General features: G+C 49.7%; 1 long non-coding RNA gene across 1 annotated transcript in view; it reads right to left on the bottom strand.

Annotated features, from left to right (window-relative positions):
* LOC137561286 (uncharacterized) overlaps positions 1-16013 on the bottom strand; it is a 65497-nt gene extending 49484 nt beyond the window's left edge. The window contains exon 1 of the long non-coding RNA XR_011029963.1: positions 15976-16013. This is a non-coding gene — a long non-coding RNA (uncharacterized lncRNA). The remainder of the gene's footprint in view (positions 1-15975) is intronic.
* Between the last annotated feature and the right edge of the window lie 2450 nt (positions 16014-18463).

Raw genomic sequence — 18463 nt, 5'->3', positions numbered from 1 at the left:
GTCTTCTTCTTCACTTATTTCTCTTTTCAAATTTTTTTTTTTACAGAAATGCAGCTATTTTTGAGCGTAACAAATAGCTGGTGGCGCACGCATGTTGGAAGCGCCATTGTATGTGCTCCCTGGCAGTGGAAACACACAGACAGCAGGAGGTAAATTCAGCAGCAGGAGGAGGAGGATGAGTGTGTGGCAGCAGGCAGTCAATGAGGCAGGCAGCGTGACATAATAGCCCTGGTACCTAGCGGTGATACCAGGGCTGTAAATAAACACAGCAGGCAGGAGGTCCCAGACAGCGGTCGTGCAGCCCACATTGTGTCCAATACACAACTGGGACAACACAGTTTTCAACCCGGGCACCTCAGAAAAATTAAACCCTTTTTTTTTTTTTATGGTTTTGTAGTTTTGGTTTTACAACCAATTACACAGATATAGCTATTTTTTGACGTAATAGCTGGTGGCAGAGTGGCAGCAGAAGGTAAATCTGTGTACCCTGGCGTTGGGAAACACAGACAGACAGCAGCATCAGCAGGAGGAATGGAGGAGTAGTGTGAGTGTGGCAGCAGGCAGGCAGCGTGACATAATAGCCCTGGTACCTAGCGGTGATACCAGGGCTGTAAATAAACACAGCAGGCAGGAGGTCCCAGACAGCGGTCGTGCAGCCCACATCGTGTCCAATACACAACTGGGACAACACAGTTTTCAACCCGGGCACCTCAGAAAAATTAAACCTTTTTTTTTTTTTTATGGTTTTGTAGTTTTGGTTTTACAACCAATTACACAGATATAGCTATTTTTTGACGTAATAGCTGGTGGCAGAGTGGCAGCAGAAGGTAAATCTGTGTACCCTGGCGTTGGGAAACACAGACAGACAGACAGCAGCAGCAGCAGGAGGAATGGAGGAGTAATGTGAGCAGCTATTGTTTGACGTAATAGCTGGTGGCAGAGTGGCAGCAGAAGGTAAATCTGTGTACCCTGGCGTTGGGAAACACAGACAGACAGCAGCATCATCAGGAGGAATGGAGGAGTAGTGTGAGTGTGGCAGCAGGCAGGCAGCGTGACATAATAGCCCTGGTACCTAGCGGTGATACCAGGCCGTAAATGAACACAACAGGAGGTCCCAGACAGCGGTCGTGCAGCCCACATCGTGTCCAATACACAACTGGGACAACACAGTTTTCAACCCGGGCACCTCAGAAAAATTAAACCTTTTTTTTTTTTTTTTTTATGGTTTTTTGGTTTTGTTTGTAAAACAAATTACACAGATATATAGCTATTGTTTGACGTAATAGCTGGTGGCAGAGTGGCAGCAGAAGGTAAATCTGTGTACCCTGGCAGTGGGAAACACAGACAGACAGCAGAAGGGCAGTACACAGCAGCCCACTGTAGGTGTAAAATGTGTGGCTGCAGGCGACGTAATAGTCAAAGTGAACCAGGCTGGCTTAGTGAGCAGGAGCCAGGAGGTGGTAAAGGGTGGTAAGGCACATTAACGATGGTTCTTAGCCAGTTCATGTCCCCCTCTCGCCGACAACAGGGGCCAGGAACTCGCCTTCCACCCACGCCTGGTTCATCTTGAGAAACGTCAGTCTGTCCACAGACTTGTGAGACAGACGTGAGCGTTTCTCGGTGACCACACCACCAGCTGCACTGAAGCAGCGCTCGGACAGCACGCTGGAAGGGGGGCAGGACAGCACTTCCAGGGCGTACTGCGCCAGCTCGCTCCAGATCTCCAGGCGCTTGACCCAATACTCCATGGGATCAACAGGGGCATCGCTGTCAAGCCCGCTGTAGGACCCCATGTAGTCAGCCACCATGCGGGTCAGGCGCTGGCTGTGACCGGTGGAGGATGCTGCTGCATGCACCTCCTCTCTAGTCACTGCTGCCGGAGCCTCTACAGTCCTGTAGAGCTCGTGGCTGAGAGACAGCAGGTCTGTGGGGCGCTTGCTGCTGGATGCAGGCACCTGCTGCTGCCTCTGTGCTGGCTGCTGGACAGTGGGGGTGGAAGGCTGGGGGAAGGCTTCCTCCAAGCGCTCAACAAGGGCCTGCTGCAAGCTCCTTATTTGTTGCGCTGGGTCTCCTCCTGCAGGCGGCAGGAACTGGCTCAACTTCCCCTTGAGGCGTGGGTCCAACATCATGCTGATCCAGATGTCCTCCCTCTGCTTCATCTGGATCACCCTGGGGTCTCTGCGCAGGCACGTCAGCATGTGCGCTGCCATTGGGAAGAGGCAGGCCACGTCTGCTGGCACATCGACGGCAGTGCTGCTGTCCTCATCCTCCTCCTCTGCCTCGTCAGCCTCATCCTCTCTCCACCCCCGCACCAACTCAGCTGCACTGTGCTGCTCCCCCTCATCAGCAGCAAGGTCAGGGACCTCCACCAAGTCCTCCTCCTCCTCCCCCTCAGAGGTGGACTGTGCAGCTGCTTGCCGCTCCTGCTGGTCCAAGGCTGCCGCTCCCTGTTCCAGCAAAGCATCGAGGGCCCTGTTCAGCAGACAAACCAGGGGCACCCACTCGCAGACCATAGCATGGTCCCTGCTCACCATGTTAGTGGCCTGCAGAAAGGGAGCCAGCACTAAGCACACCTGCTGCATGTGCCTCCAGTCATCATCGGGGACGATGGACGGGATGTTGCTGGTCTTGTCCCTTCTCTGAGCGGCAGAAACAGTGGCCAGGGCAAGGTACTGTTTGACAGCGCGCTTCTGTTCAACCAGACGCTCCAACATCGCCAGGGTGGAGTTCCAGCGAGTCGGAACGTCAAGGATCAGCCGATGGCGTGGCAGATCCAGCTCCTTTTGCACGTCTTCCAGGCTCGCACAGGCTGCAGCCGAGCGCCGGAAGTGACGCACAACGTTCCTTGCCGTTTCCAGCAGTTCGCCCATCCCCTGGTAGGTGCGCAAGAACTTCTGCACCACCAGGTTCAGCACGTGGGCAAGACAGGGGATGTGGGTCAGGTTTCCCCTGTCTATTGCGGCAACCAGATTGGCCCCATTGTCAGCCACCACCTCTCCGACTCTGAGGCCTCTGGGGGTCAGCCAAATCCTCTCCTGCTCCTGGAGTTTGGCCAACACATGGGTTGCCGTCAGCTTGGTCTTCCCAAGGCTGACCAAGTGCAGCAGCGCTTGGCAGTGGCGAGCCTTCACGCTGCTGCTGAGGCGGGGGGTTTGGCCAGGTGTGCCGGAGGATGGCAGAGGATCGGAGGAACCTGCTGCAGTTCCCCTGACCCTGCGGGGTGGCACCACCCACTGTGTTGCTGCTGCTGCTGTGCCCGCTGCTGCTCTCCCATCCTCACCCCCTTCCACCAAGCTGACCCAGTGGACAGTGAAGGACAGGTAGCGGCCTGTCCCGAAGCGGCTGCTCCAGGAGTCCATGGTGACGTGGACCCTTTCACCAACCGCGTGCTCCAGCCCTCGCTCCACATTGGCCATCACAAAGCGGTGCAGTGCAGGAATGGCCTTGCGGGAGAAAAAGTGTCTGCTGGGGAGCTGCCAGTCTGGGGCTGCGCAAGCAAGCAGCGCACGAATGTCGCTCCCCTCCTGCACGAGCGTGTACGGCAGGAGTTGGGAGCACATGGCCCGTGCCAGCAAGCCGTTCAGCTGCCGCACGCGACGGCTGCTGGGAGGCAGAGCCCTAACCACCCCCTGGAAGGACTCGCTCAAAAGGCTCTGGCGTGGCCTTTTGCTGGCACGGGAATCAGCAGACACAGCGGAGGAGGCCACTGAGGACTGGCTGCCAGAACAGGCCTCAGTGTCGGCGGCAGGAGTTGCAGAGGGGGGAGGAGCAGTGCGTTTCCGCACTCCTGCTGGTGCTGCTGGAGGAGCAGGAGGGCGGGTGGCTGCTGTTGCTGCTGCTGCTGAAGGCTGTGCAGTGATGGGTGTGGTGCCACTGCCAGCACCAGATGCCTTCAGCCTCTGGAACTCCTGATGCTGGTGGAAATGTTTCGCAGCAAGGTGGTTGATGAGCGAGCTGGTGCAGAACTTTAAGGGGTCTGCACCTCTGCTCAACTTCTGCTGACAGTGGTTGCAAGTGGCGTACTTGCTGTACACTGTGGGCATGGTGAAAAAGCGCCAGATTGGTGACAGAAACATCCCCCTATGGCATGGAAGCGCTGCTGCCTGTCTCCCTGTGGTGGTTTGGGGGGGGGGCTTGGGGGGCTTGGGTGCGGCTGGTGGTGGTACTGGCAGATGCTGCTGCTGCTGCTGCTGAGCCTGAGACACCAGCAGGCTGTGGGACCTGCCTACTGCTGCTGCCAATGCTTGCAATGATGCGCCTCCTTGCAAGGCCCACAAGAGCATCCTCCTCCTCCTCCTCAGAGCTGCTGAGGACGACATCCCCTGGAGGTGGTGGCACCCAGTCTCTGTCTGTCACCGGGTCATCAACATCCTCCCCCTCCTGAAACATGTCCTGCTGGGATGAGGACCCCCAAACTCCTCTCCTGATGCATGGATGGGCTGCTTGACTGTCGCCACAGTCTTGCTGTCCAATCCCTCATCCCCCAAAGTGCCCATCAGCATCTCCTCCTCAAGATCGCCAACAACAGCAGACAATTTACTCATGATGCCTGGGGTCAAAAGACTGCTGAATGACAGGTCGGCGAGTGACGGTGAACTGTCCTCCTCCCCAGACCCTGCTGGGCGGCTGCTGCGAACAGGGGTGGTGGTGGTGGTGGTGAGGGTGGAGGCCTCAGATGCAGAGCTGATGGCGGGCTGCTCATCCTCCGTCATGAGTTGCACCACAGTGTCTGCATGCTTTTCCTCAATGGGACGTTTCCGACCCGGCTGGAGGAAAATCGGAGCAGGTGCTACACGCTGCTGCTGCTGTGTCTCTGCAACGTGAGTTGCAGATGCTCCTGCTGGGCGGCGCCCAAGGCGTCCATGGCCAGTGGCTATGGGAGGAATGTTAGCCACTGACGCTGCTGCTGCTGCTGCGGAACTGTGCATGGTGGCGCGCCCGCGCCCGCGGCTTGCCACAATGCTGCTCCCTCTCCTCCTGATTCCCTTGCTGCCCTTCCCCTTGCCCAAACCGCGCTGGCTGCCACTTCCAGACATCTTCGATGTTTTGGGCGTATAGACAAAAGTTTTTTAAAAGGGCGGGTGAAAAGTGGGGTACTTTAATGGAGTGGGTTGGTGGGTGAGGTGACTGAGTGAGTGTCCCTAGTACAGTAAGTAAGTAGTAACAGTCAGGAAGTACAACTAGCAGTTACAACTTACAATAATCAGTAGTAATCAAAAGTAAATTTAGTGTGTGTACACTACAGACAGTGAGTGCACGCACGCGCAAACACGCGCAGGAGCTAGCCTATGAACAGTGACTGAGTGAGTGTCCCTAGTACAGTAAGTAAGTAAGTAGTAACAGTCAGTAAGTACAACTAACTAATTACAATAATCAATCAGTTATCAGAACTTGGAAATAGAGTGTGTGTAGTGTGTACACAGACAGTGAGTGCACACACGCAGGAGCTAGTAGCCTATGAACAGTGACTGAGTGTCCTAGACTCCTAGTACAGTAAGTAGTAACAGTAAGTACAACTAACTAATTACAATAATCAATCAGTTATCAGAAGGAAATAGAGTGTGTGTAGTGTGTACACAGACAGTGAGTGCACACACGCAGGAGCTAGTAGCCTATGAACAGTGACTGAGTGTCCTAGACTCCTAGTACAGTAAGTAGTAACAGTAAGTACAACTAACTAATTACAATAATCAATCAGTTATCAGAAGGAAATAGAGTGTGTGTAGTGTGTACACAGACAGTGAGTGCACACACGCAGGAGCTAGTAGCCTATGAACAGTGACTGAGTGTCCTAGACTCCTAGTACAGTAAGTAGTAACAGTAAGTACAACTAACTAATTACAATAATCAATCAGTTATCAGAACTTGGAAATAGAGTGTGTGTAGTGTGTACACAGACAGTGAGTGCACACACGCAGGAGCAGCTAGTAGCCTATGAACAGTGACAGTGAGTGTCCTAGTACAGTTACAGTATATAACTACAATACTAATACAATCAGTAGTAAAGGACAGCAGAAATACTGGTATAGATGAGAGAAATAAACAGAGGACAGGAGGACAGCTGCCCACACAGGCAGGCCCTGAGGCCTAAAGCTGTAAGCCTGCAGCAGCTGGCCTGTCTCTATGTAACACAAAAGCTACTAACTAAAATACAATGTCTAACTAACTAACAACAATATAGGTGTGTATAGGAGGTGTATGTGAGCAAAAACGCTAGGTAAATGACCACAATAAAGCTCTTGCTAAGCCAAAGCACAAAGGAGCAACTCTCTCTCTATGCAAGTCTCAGGCAAGGACGGAGAAACGTAACATGGCGGCCGCTATTTATAGGGTAGGGGCTGGCCAGGGTCCCCCTCTGTGATTGGCTGCCGTCAGAGGGCCTGGGAGCCCTCTGATTGGCTCTAAGGACATCAATCTGGGCTATGACGCTATTCGAGCTCGGTACCGAGCTCGAATAGCGCCGTTTGCTCGAATAGCTCGAATAGTGAATGGGCTATTCGAGTGTACGCGAATAGCCCATTCGAATAGCTGCAGCTATTCGGAGCTCGAATACCGAGCTCGAATAGCTGAAAAAGAGCTCGAATATTCGAGCTACTCGAATATTCGAGCTCTGCTGAGCACCACTGGTCCAATCATTGGCCATTTTTTTTTAACAAATAAGGTTTATTGAGTTTTTCAAAAAAAATACAACACATGGTAAGCATATCAAAATACATACCATATTCGCAGGGCCGGCCTTAGGTTTCACAGTGCCCTGAGCGAAACCTGATTTTTGTGCCCCCCCCCCCCCCCTTCATCCTCTTTGCGCGTACACACACACACACACACACGTACGCACGCGCACACACACACAGGCCCATATGCAATTCACCTTTTCTCCTGAGATATCTCCTAGGACAGTGGTTCCCAACCTTTCTGACATTGAGACACATGACGCCAAATGAACAGATTTCTGTGACACATCACATAGGTATTATAGTAAAAATACTATTAATAACCATGAATGGATGGAAAGAGTGCATTATCCTGAATATACTTAAAAATGAAGGTTAGAACCTTTCTAGAATATTAATAAAAACAATCAGTGGGACAGTTAGCCGCCCCCCACCTCTCACATTTAGAATGATAGCACAGCACCGACAATTTGCACCACGCGTTATAGCCGCAGTGCGCACCCCCCCCCCCCCAAAAAAAAAACGCCCTCAGACTCAGTATAGGTAGGCAGCTAGGTATAGGTGCCCCAGTATAGGATGTCATGTGTATTTGCCCTCAACATAGGTTGCCAATCATAGGTGCCCCCAGTATAGGAAGTCAGTTGAAGGTCTCCATCGCTGCCATAGGTAGCCAGGCGTAGGTGCCTCCAGTATAGGTAGCCATGTGTTGGTGCCCTTAGTAAAGGTAGCCAGCTATAGGTGCCCCCAGTATGGGAAATCAGGTGTAGGTGCCCTCTGTATAGGTAACCAGCTATAGGCACCCCCTTGGAAGCCGGCGCCCTAAGCGACTGCTCCGGTAGCTCAGGTCAAAGGCTGGCTATGCATATTAGACATGACTACATTTTATTAGACCTTACCCGCCAATACCCCTATCAACCCCTTCCCTTCCTTCCCTCAATCATTGGCCAATTTTACCATCTCCATGTAATGAGAGTTTCCTTACAAAATCTGTTCATAGCATTCAAAATCTGGTGAGACTCGTACTACACAAAGTGGTAAAATTGGCCAGTCATTGGTCAATCAAAATTGGATATGTGTACTAGGCTTTAAGATTTTCCTGAGCTAAGGAACACTAGAGAAGATAAATTATTCAGCACACATGGACTGGAATTTTGAAAAATATTGTGCCAAAACAGAATAAATTGAAGTTGCAGAAAGTTCAGCAAAAGACGATGGCTAATGGAAAGTTAATGATTCCAGATAGCATCCAAATTTAATGCATGTTGTATGCAGCTGTAAATTGGGCCTATCATAAATGGCAGCAATGCATATGATTGGTCCACCTCTAAGCTGCATACAATTTGCATTACATTTGCATACCAGCTGGGATAATTTCATACGCATACATGTAAATTAGCATTTATTCTCAATGCACAACGTTTTCAGTCATGTTAGTTTTTTTCATATCTTTAAATATCTGCATACCAAATGGGTATTTTCACAAAAGATGGTGAGTGGGGCTTAAAGGGAACCTTAGGTGAAAGGGATATGGAGGCTCCAATATGTATTTCCTTGTAAACAATGCCAGGTGCCTGGTAGCCCTGTTGATTCAAAACCCTGGAACAAGCATATGGCTAATCCAGTAAAACATGAGTCAGCAGAGTCAGAGTACCTGATCTGCTGCCTGCTTGTTCAGGGTCTATGGCTAAAAGCATTTGAGACGCAGGATCAGCAGGCTGCCAGGCAACTGGTATTGTTTAAAAGGAAATAAATATGCCAGACTCCATATCCCTCTCACCTTGGGTTCCTTTTAATAAAGGGCACATTAACCTACATAACATGTTGTAGCCATGGTATTAATATAGCCGATTTCCTTTACCCATAATATAGACCTAACCATACAGGGCCACCAGCATTCATCACTGCTCCTCATTAGTGTTGGGCGAACAGTGTTCGCCACTGTTCGGGTTCTGCAGAACATCACCCTGTTCGGGTGATGTTCGAGTTCGGCCGAACACCATCAGGTGTTCGGGCCAAACCGTTCGGCCACATGGCCGAACTAAGAGCGCATGGCAGAACGTTCCCCGAACGTTCGGCTAGCGCTGTGATTGGCCGAACGGGTCACGTGGTTCGGACCCGAACGCGCTCTGATTGGCCGAACGGTCACGTGGTTCGGGTAAATAAATACCCGAACCACGTCATATCTCCGCCATTTGTCTGTGGGTTTAGCTTTGGGTAGGCAGGCAGGGTAGTTCGCTCTCCAGCCACGCTAGCCAGGGTCCCCCCCAGTCATTGTGTGTCGCTGCTGGGAACAGTAGTACACCGCTCGCTCAGCCACACTATATATAGCATTGTTTACTGCCACTGTGTACCTCGCTCAGCCACACTATATATAGCATTGTGTTTACTGCCACTCTGTGTACACGGCTCAGCCAGACTATATAGCATTGTGTGTACTGCCACTGTGTACCTCGCTCAGCCACGCTATATATAGCATTGTGTTTACTGCCACTCTGTGTACACGGCTCAGCCAGACTATATAGCATTGTGTGTACTGCCACTGTGTACCTCGCTCAGCCACGCTATATATAGCATTGTGTTTACTGCCACTCTGTGTACACCGCTCAGCCAGACTATATAGCATTGTGTGTACTGCCACTCTGTGTACACGGCTCAGCCAGACTATATAGCATTGTGTGTACTGCCACTCTGTGTACACCGCTCAGCCAGACTATATAGCATTGTGTGTACTGCCACTCTGTGTACACGGCTCAGCCAGACTATATAGCATTGTGTGTACTGCCACTCTGTGTACACCGCTCAGCCAGACTATATAGCATTGTTTACTGCCACTCTGTGTACACGGCTCAGCCAGACTATATAGCATTGTTTACTGCCACTCTGTGTACACCGCTCAGCCAGACTATATGGCATTGTGTGTACTGCCACTCTGTGTACACCGCTCAGCCAGACTATATAGCATTGCGTACTCTGCCAGTCAGTGTGTATATTGCTGGGATCAGTAATACTCCACTCACCGCCAACCACTATATGAGCTCACCATGAGTTCCTCAGAGACCTCCGCTGTGAGCAGCACTCCCAACAACAGCAACAGCCAACACCCCACGCAAGCTATAACATCCACCCCAGCAGCCAGTGGTCAGCAGCAGCCCTCCCCGGAGGAGAACGTTGTGTCCATCGGTCCATCGCCAGAGCGATTAATGAGGGCTGCCATTGAGGAGATGATGGGGCCTGATGTGGAGGAGGAGTTCTGGCTCAGGCCCGCATCCCAAGTTAATGTTGAGGACGATGAGGGGTCTGTGTCTGGGGATGTTGGGGTGGCAGAGGTGGTGGGTGGGTCAGACTCAGTAGAAGAGTTGTATGATGAGGATGATGATCGGGACCATCTGTATGTGCCTCAGAGTCCGACCCCGGAAAACATGTTGTATCGTGTGTTTAGGTACTAAAACCTGCGTTCCCACTTCCCAGTACTGCCCGCAGTGCCCGGGTCCACGGATCCATATAATTTTTTGGGAAGCACTATCAAACTGTGGTACTATGAGTGAGTTGCCATGGTCCTTCTGTGCTGCCTGTCACACTCACCGTCTGTCTGCAGATGGATTGTTCAACACAGCTACGCCATCTGACATGTAGTCCTGGACCTTGACCATCTTCTCCAGGCGATTGGTGTTGGAGGACGTGGAACTGCCCGATTGCTGTTCTGTGGGCTGCTGCATGGGTGTCAGAAAATGTTCCTACTCCAAGGACACTGCCAATACCATTCCCTTTTCGGCAGTAGCAGCAGCTTGTGTTCTTTGCTGCCCTCCTGGTCCTCCTGGGTTTGCTGAAGTCAGTCTGTCGGCGTACAACTGGCTAGAGAAGGAGGAGGATGTCAATCTCCTCTCTAAAGTCTCCATCCTCAAGGGCCTGCTGTTATTGTTCCATTTTTGACCTGTCTGACACTTTCTTCAATCAGTTTTTTAACATTGTGTTTGTATAAACTGGGTATAAGCCCAGTAATTGGTGTTGTCCAGATTCCAGAATAATGAATAATAATGAATAGTGAATAATGTGCGGGCCGCGTTCAATGCAGTCTAGCATGAATTGAGCCATGTGTGCCAGAGAGTCCTGCCAGACTCCTCTGTCTTCATGTTCTTGTGAGCGTTGTGATTGTTGTTATGCACCATATTCGTCACCAGCATCACTTTCTTCCTCTTCTGCTGTCCATTCCCGCTAAATTGTGGAACTCCAACGTGCACCGCTCTGTCCCTCGGCAGTGGGGGCATCCAATTCCTGCTCCAACTCCAGCTGTTCCTCGTCCTGTTCTTTGTCATAGCTGGGACCAGCGTTTCCTGAGGCAGGTTGCCTGATGTTGGTATCATCACGCTGATCGTTTTCATCTTCAGAATCCCCCACTTGCATCATGCCAGCGGTTTCCATCTTCAACATTGATTTCTTCAGTAAACACAGCAGTGGTATTGTAATGCTGACTGTAGAGTTGTCACTGCTCAGTCACGCAACGTGGATTGCTCACAATTTTGGAGGACTTGGCAGAGATCCAACATGGTGGCCCAATCAGATCCACAGAAGCTTGGTAGCTAGCTGCTGGAATGCGCCTCGGCACTGCGCAAAAGCGTGCTAGCATGTGCAGCGTAGAATTCCAGCGCGTAGGGAGGGACATCACCCAGCGAGCGATGGTGCGCTAGATTAAAGCGCTCCTGCATCTCTTGGTGAGTCCTTCAGAAGTGGTACTGGACTTTTAACAATTTTTTTTTTCCTTCAACAGAAGATCTGCCACGTTGGAGTGAGGAGGACGCCGCCGACCCCGACACCAAGCTGAACCCCGGCGAACTCCAAGCAGAGGATCTTCAGGAACCCTCAAGGCTTTGAGCAAGCTGAGGAGGATCAGCAGTCCCGACGAGACTTCTCCTCATATGCGACTGAGTGCAGTGGAGCTCCCCAGAACAACCTCTCAGTTGTCACTTTGTCGCTGGTCACTTTGTCACTTTGTCATTTTGTCACTTGTCACTTTGTCACTTGTCACTTGTCACTTTGTCACTTGTCACTTTGTCATTTTGTCACTTTGTCACTTGTCACTTTGTCACTTGTCACTTGTCACTTTGTCACTTGTCACTTGTCACTTTGTCATTTTGTCACTTTGTCATTTTGTCACTTTGTCACTTTGTCACTTTTCACTTGTCACTTGGTCACTTGTCCAGATGATCTCGGTACACCTCCTGCGATTCAAATTCCTGCACACATTGCTCTGGGATTTGGGTGTGATGAATGATGCATCTAACTGGCCACCGGAGGCAATTAAGGCCTTCAAAACATTGAAAGCAGCTTTCTGTTCCGCCCCCATTTTGCGTCATGTTGAGTTGTTGACGTCATGTTCATCCTCGGCCTCGCCTTGCATTTCAGTGCGAGGTGCATTTTCCACAGAAAAAGGTTGTGAATCCGGGCACAACATTTGTGGCTGTTCCATTGACCTTTCACAGGTAGAAGATTGTGGGGGTGGGAATAGCTCCTCCGAATAGCCCATTGTGTCCTGAAAACTACTCATTGCATTGCTTTGCGCACACATTTTTTTGTCCTCATGCAAGGCCTGAGTTGCACCTGAAAGCATGGCCTTCTCCTCCTGCGCCTCCTCCTGTTCCATCACGTCTGCTGCTGCTGGGTTAGCGTTGACGCCCGGTCCCTGTTTATTGAACCTCTTATCTTTATTACATTTATGACTGCATGGCAGTAAAAAGCATGCTATCCGCACGCTTCTTGTCCTCATGCAAGGCCTGGGTTGTTGTGTCTCAAAAAGCATGGCCTTCTCCTCCTGCGCCTGCTCCTGTTCCATCACGTGTGCTGCTGCTGCTGGGTTAGCGTTACCGGTCCCTTTTCCTGGAACCTCTTCTCTGTATTACATTTATGACTGCATGGCGACAAAAAGCATGTTACCTGTGCAAAGAAACATGACATTTTCCACATTTAAAAGACAGTTTTTCCTTTGAAACTTTACAATCAATTTTCTCAAAAACTATAAACTCTTTTTCAAATATTTTTTTTCCTCTTGTACCCACTCCCAAGGTGCACATACCCTGCTAATTTGGGGTATGTAGCATGTAAGAAAGCATTACAAAGCACGAAAGTTCGGGTCTCCATTGACTTCCATTATGTTCGGAGTTCGGCGCGAACACCCGAACATCGCGGCGATGTTCGGCGAACGTTCGCGAACCCGAACATCTAGGTGTTCGCCCAACACTACTCCTCATACCCCATCCTAAGGAAATAGAAGTAAGAAAATAATGCAGAGAGTCAGAAGCACAGGGAATACATTAGGAAAAACTGGCAAGGTTATCAGTAGGAATGGTTTGGCGGTAAGTATACTTGGTGGCATGCTCTGCATCTAGCTCAGCTACTTCACACACTAGGTGCATCGGGCAATAACTAAACTTTTCTGGTCAAAATACTGGCAAGGTGATGCCCTGAAAATGAAAGAGTGTCACTCAATGAGCCTATTTATAAAGCTGTGTTTAAAATGTTACTTTATACAAACATTTCAAACTGCATTTGCCTTTTCCCCTTGTTTATAGAAATGCCAGAAAAGAACACTGACAGGCAATATTCAGAGAAAGGACACATTGAAACGCTTTCTAAATGTTGTGAAAAAAAGAAAGCCAAGGTATTAAACAGAATAGAGTGTTGGGTAATGCAATCTTCTATTGATGTGCATTGACTTCATCACCTCTAACCGTGAAAGTTACTGCACAGCAATTAGTGTAACAGAAAGACTTTTTGCTACTTTGGGGTCAATTCAGCAAACTTATTTGGTTTCATTAATGCCCATATTAGCTCTTTTTTAATGATTTTTTTTAAACTCTAAGTTCAAAAAGATTTAACACTGAAAAGCTTTGTGTGAATTTATTGCCTAATTATGTACATACATTAGCGCATTTACATAACGTGTGCATAAATTAATGTTTCTTGCATTACTGAGTGATTAATCAAAACTGTTCAGTCGCCTTTCAAGCGTGGTTAAGGGACTTGCATACAGCAGGTCTTTACTAATAATGCAAAGCAGACCTGTGCTTCTGTTTTATAGCATACAGTAAACCTCTCTGTAGTTCAAGGTCTTGAGGACACCTAGACGTTGAAACAGTTAGGGTGAAGCTCAAATAGCAATACCTGGTTTTGATAAGCGCTGGAAATCTGCTGGGTCCCTGTCATAGCGCCCACGATGTGAGTTTTGAACTTTTTATGTGATTTAACTTTTGATTTATTTTTAATTGAAAACAATATAATTAAAGGGAAGGTTCAAGCAAAATAAAAAAATGAGTTTCACTTACCTGGGGCTTCTACCAGCCCCATGCAGCCATCCTGTGCCCTCGTAGTCACTCACTGCTGCTCCAGTCCCCCGCTGGCAGCTTGCCGACCTCAGAGGTCGGCGGGCCGCATTGTGTACATTTTTACGCATTCCCGCTAGTGCAGGAACATTAACACATACATTTTTACACATTGCTGGTTCAATGCGTAAATTGACCGTGCACTAAAGTACAATCTCCAGCAAGCTGGAGAAACAATACTGAAGAGGCTGAATCTCCCGAGGAGTGGGTAATTCAGAATGTACTGCAGGCAAATGAACACCCGAGGGGCGGGTGAGTCATACTGTATTGCAGCCTAAGAGACACAATAATACTACAATGTCAGATTACCTAATGAGCAGGTAATTAAGGCTGTACTACAGCCTAGCAGAACTGCTTCCCCAGCGGAGCTGGCGTAGTTATCACCTCACCAGTGGCGAGGGCCCACTGATGAGTAGAATGGTCAGGCAGGCAAGGTTCAGCAACAGAGAGGTAAGTATTGGTACAGGATCGTGAGACAAGAGAGTAATCGGTAATCAGGCAGAGGTTCAGCAACAGGAAGGTACGTATTGGTACAGAATCGTGAGACAAGAGAGTAATCGGTAATCAGGCAGAGGTTCAGCAACAGGTAGGCAGATAGGCTAAAGTACAGGATCAGAAAGCAGAATCAGAGTCAGATAAATAGCTAAGAGTCATACACAGGAGATCAATACAGTAAGCAATATCCTAGTCTAGGTGCGAAATCCTTGGCATCAACACCCAGGATCCAGTCTACAAACAACAATAGCAAGGTAACAATATCCTAGACTAGGTGTGAAATCCTAAGGTCTGAGCGCTAACACGCAAGCATTCACGACAACAGACAGTGTGTGAATGAAGCCCGCAGGCTTAAAGAGACTCCGTAACAAAAATTGCATCCTGTTTTTTATCATCCTACAAGTTCCAAAAGCTATTCTAATGTGCTCTGGCTTACTGCAGCATGTTCTACTATCACCATCTCTGTAATAAATCAACTTATCTCTCTCTTGTCAGACTTGTCAGCCTGTGTCTGGAAGGCTGCCAAGTTCTTCAGTGTTGTGGTTCTGTGATGCATCTCCCTCCTCCAGGCCCCTTTCTGCACACTGCCTGTGTGTTATTTAAATTAGGGCAGCTTCTCTCTGCTCTATTATCTTTTACAAGCTGGATAAATCCTCCTCTGAGCTGGCTGGGCTTTCACATACTGAGGAATTACATACAGGCAGAGCTGTCTGCACTCTGCAGGAAGAAACAGCCTGACACTTCAGTGGAAGATAGCTGCAGAGGGAAAGAAACACACAACTGATCTCTTGAGATTCAAAAGGAAAGCTGTATACAGCCTGCTTGTGTATGGATGTATTTTCTATGTGTGGACATACTGTACATCAACCTACTTCCTGTTTTGGTGGCCATTTTGTTTGTTTATAAACAAACTTTTAAAAACAGTTTTTAACCACTTTTAATGCGGCGGGGAGCGGCGAAATTGTGACAGAGGGGAATAGGAGATGTCCCCTAACGCATTTGTATGTTTACTTTTGTGCGATTTTAACAATACAGATTCTCTTTAAGAAGCAGAGGAGACCCCACTGACACGCCCCTCCAGAATCAGCCAATCCTGGGCGCCGTGGGACTCCTCTGACGTCAGCCAACCAGCAGGTCAGCTGACGGGCTTCCTCCCCGCATAAAGGTCCCGTCTGTGCGCGTGCCCGCGCGCTACGGCGACCCCCTGCACCTCAGAACGTTCCGTCCTCGGCGTCCTAGACGCCGCACGGACGGATGGCCACATGGAGGCAGCTGCGGCGGCGGTGCTGCTCGCCGCAGCTGCCTTGTGTATTACATACATTCTGCTTTAAAACCATTAAACTTTTGTGGTGGTCTCAAGTACATAAACACCTTTTTTATTGTTGTCTTTGCAGTATATATCTTGTATCAAAAAGTTGCATTCATTTACATACAATATAAAATCGGCATTCCTGATAGTGAGTGCTCACTTTCTATGTATCTGGGACCAGCGGGAGTTACTGAGCGTAACTGTCACCCAGTGATTTTCCTCTGCAAATGGTCTGAGCCACTGCCCCTTTTACAATCTCCTCAACCCACCACCAATGACACCCCAAAGTGTGGTAACTGCTGGTCGGCCCTAATTGCAGTCTCACTACATTGTGCACTTGTGGTTTGCTATAGGCATGCACTATGATAGGCTGCAGCAGCATGTATAACCTGATGTTTAAACCAGCAATCACTTATAGATGTGGTGTCATCTCTACCATATCCCTCAAAGCAATATGGATTGTGACTCTTGGTGGTTATCCGTAACCTCCAAGACTGAAAGGATGAGAGAGACCAGGAGTCCAATGGTGCGATATCACTATTATAAGTGGATGCATTTCAATGGATAATGTTATACTCACAAGGTGGATGGGCCGAACCTCCGATTTTAGGTTCGCGAACCGGGTTCGCGTAACGTTCGGTTCGCGTTAAAGTTCGCGAACCGCAATAGACTTCAATGGGGATGCGAACTTTGAAAAAAAAAATAATTATGCTGGCCACAAAACTGATGGAAAAGAAGTTTCAAGGGGTCTAACACCTGGAGGGGGGCATGGCGGAGTGGGATACATGCCCAAAGTCCCGGGGAAAAATCTGGATTTGACGCAAAGCAGCGTTTTAAGGGCAGAAATCACATTGAATGCTAAATGACAGGCCTAAAGTGCTTTAAAACATCTTGCATGTGTATACATCAATCAGGTAGTGTAATTAAGGTACTGCTTCACACTGACACACCAAACTCACCGTGTAACGCACCGCAAACAGCTGTTTGTGTACTGATGGCCGTGCTGGACTGGTGCGCACCATGGCGAGAGTGCAGGTTTTGGTGGCTTTACAGCCCATATGGTCGCCGGCCTGGCTGATGTAGCTGAATGACAGAACAGTGACTGTCCAGCTGATCAAATTTGGTCTGACCACAATGAAGCAACGACCTTATTATCTTTTGTGTGCCCCCCGAGACACTCATCTAGGCGCCGGTCATTGCTTCATTGTGATACGCAAGCCCCTTCACCACGGCAAGGTAATGATCATGAAGGGGAATGGGCGCATGTACATGCCTTTTCTTTTGTTGTTGCAGCTGCCCGCAGTGCAGCCAGAAAAATTAGGCAGTCATGTACACGCACCAGAAAAATTATTACAGCGGCCGCTGCTAGCAGCGGCCTAAAAAATTCAGCAATCCGCCTGGAGTCCCGGACCCTGTTGGTGGTGGCGGAGAAGGTAGTCAAGCGGCCTGCAGGCAGACATGCTGTGTGGAGGGACTGGGAGCGACTTAGTCTTCTTGGGGCAGACCAGGCAGCCAGTCACACGGCGTGCAGGCAGAGATGCTGTGTGTGCGGGGACTGACTTAGTCTTGGGGCGGGCAGCAGCCCTCCGGGATCCATGCCTCATTCATTTTGATAAAGGTGAGGTACTTAACACTTTTGTGATTTAGGCGACTTCTCTTCTCTGTGACAATGCCTCCAGCTGCGCTGAAGGTCCTTTCTGACAGGACGCTTGCGGCAGGGCAGGAGAGAAGTTGGATGGCAAATTGGGACAGCTCTGGCCACAGGTCAAGCCTGCGCACCCAGTAGATCAAGGGTTCCTCATCGCTGTTCACAGCAGTGTCTACATCCACACTTAAGGCCAGGTAGTCGGCTACCTGCCGTTCCAAGCGTTGGTGGAGGGTGGATCCGGAAGGGCTACGGCGAGGCGTTGGACTAAAGAACGTCCGCATGTCCGACATCACCATGAGATCGCTGGAGCGTCCTGTCTTTGACTGCGTGGACACGGGAGGAGGATTAGTGGCAGTGGTACCTTGCTGGCGTTGTGCTGTCACATCACCCTTAAAGGCATTGTAAAGCATAGTTGACAGCTGGTTCTGCATGTGCTGCATCCTTTCCACCTTCCGGTGAGTTGGTAACAGGTCCGCCACTTTGTGCCTGTACCGAGGGTCTAGTAGTGTGGCCACCCAGTACAGCTCATTCACCTTGAGGTTTTTTATACGGGGGTCCCTCAACAGGCAGGACAGCATAAAAGACGACATCTGCACAAAGTCGGATCCAGTACCCTCCATCTCCTCTTGCTCTTCCTCAGTGACGTCACGTAAGTCAACCTCCTCCCCCCAGCCGCGAACAATACCACGGGAAGGTTGAGCAGCACAAGCCCCCTGCGACGCCTGCTGCGGGTGTTCTCCTGCCACCGTCCCCTCCTCCTCCTCCTCCTCCTCCCCCAAAGAAACACCTTGCTCATCATCCTCTGAGTCTGACTCGTCTTCTGCACACGACTTCTCTTCTTCCTCCTCCTCCCCCCTGTGTGCTGCCGCAGGTGTTGAGGAAACAGCTGGGTCTGATGAAAATTGGTCCCATGCCTGTTCCTGCCGTAACGGTTCCTGGTCACGCTCATTCACAGCTTCATCCG

Source organism: Hyperolius riggenbachi, chromosome 3, assembly GCF_040937935.1.
Source record: "Hyperolius riggenbachi isolate aHypRig1 chromosome 3, aHypRig1.pri, whole genome shotgun sequence".
Lineage (NCBI taxonomy): Eukaryota > Metazoa > Chordata > Amphibia > Anura > Hyperoliidae > Hyperolius > Hyperolius riggenbachi.
This window is presented reverse-complemented; position numbering and strand designations above follow the sequence as displayed.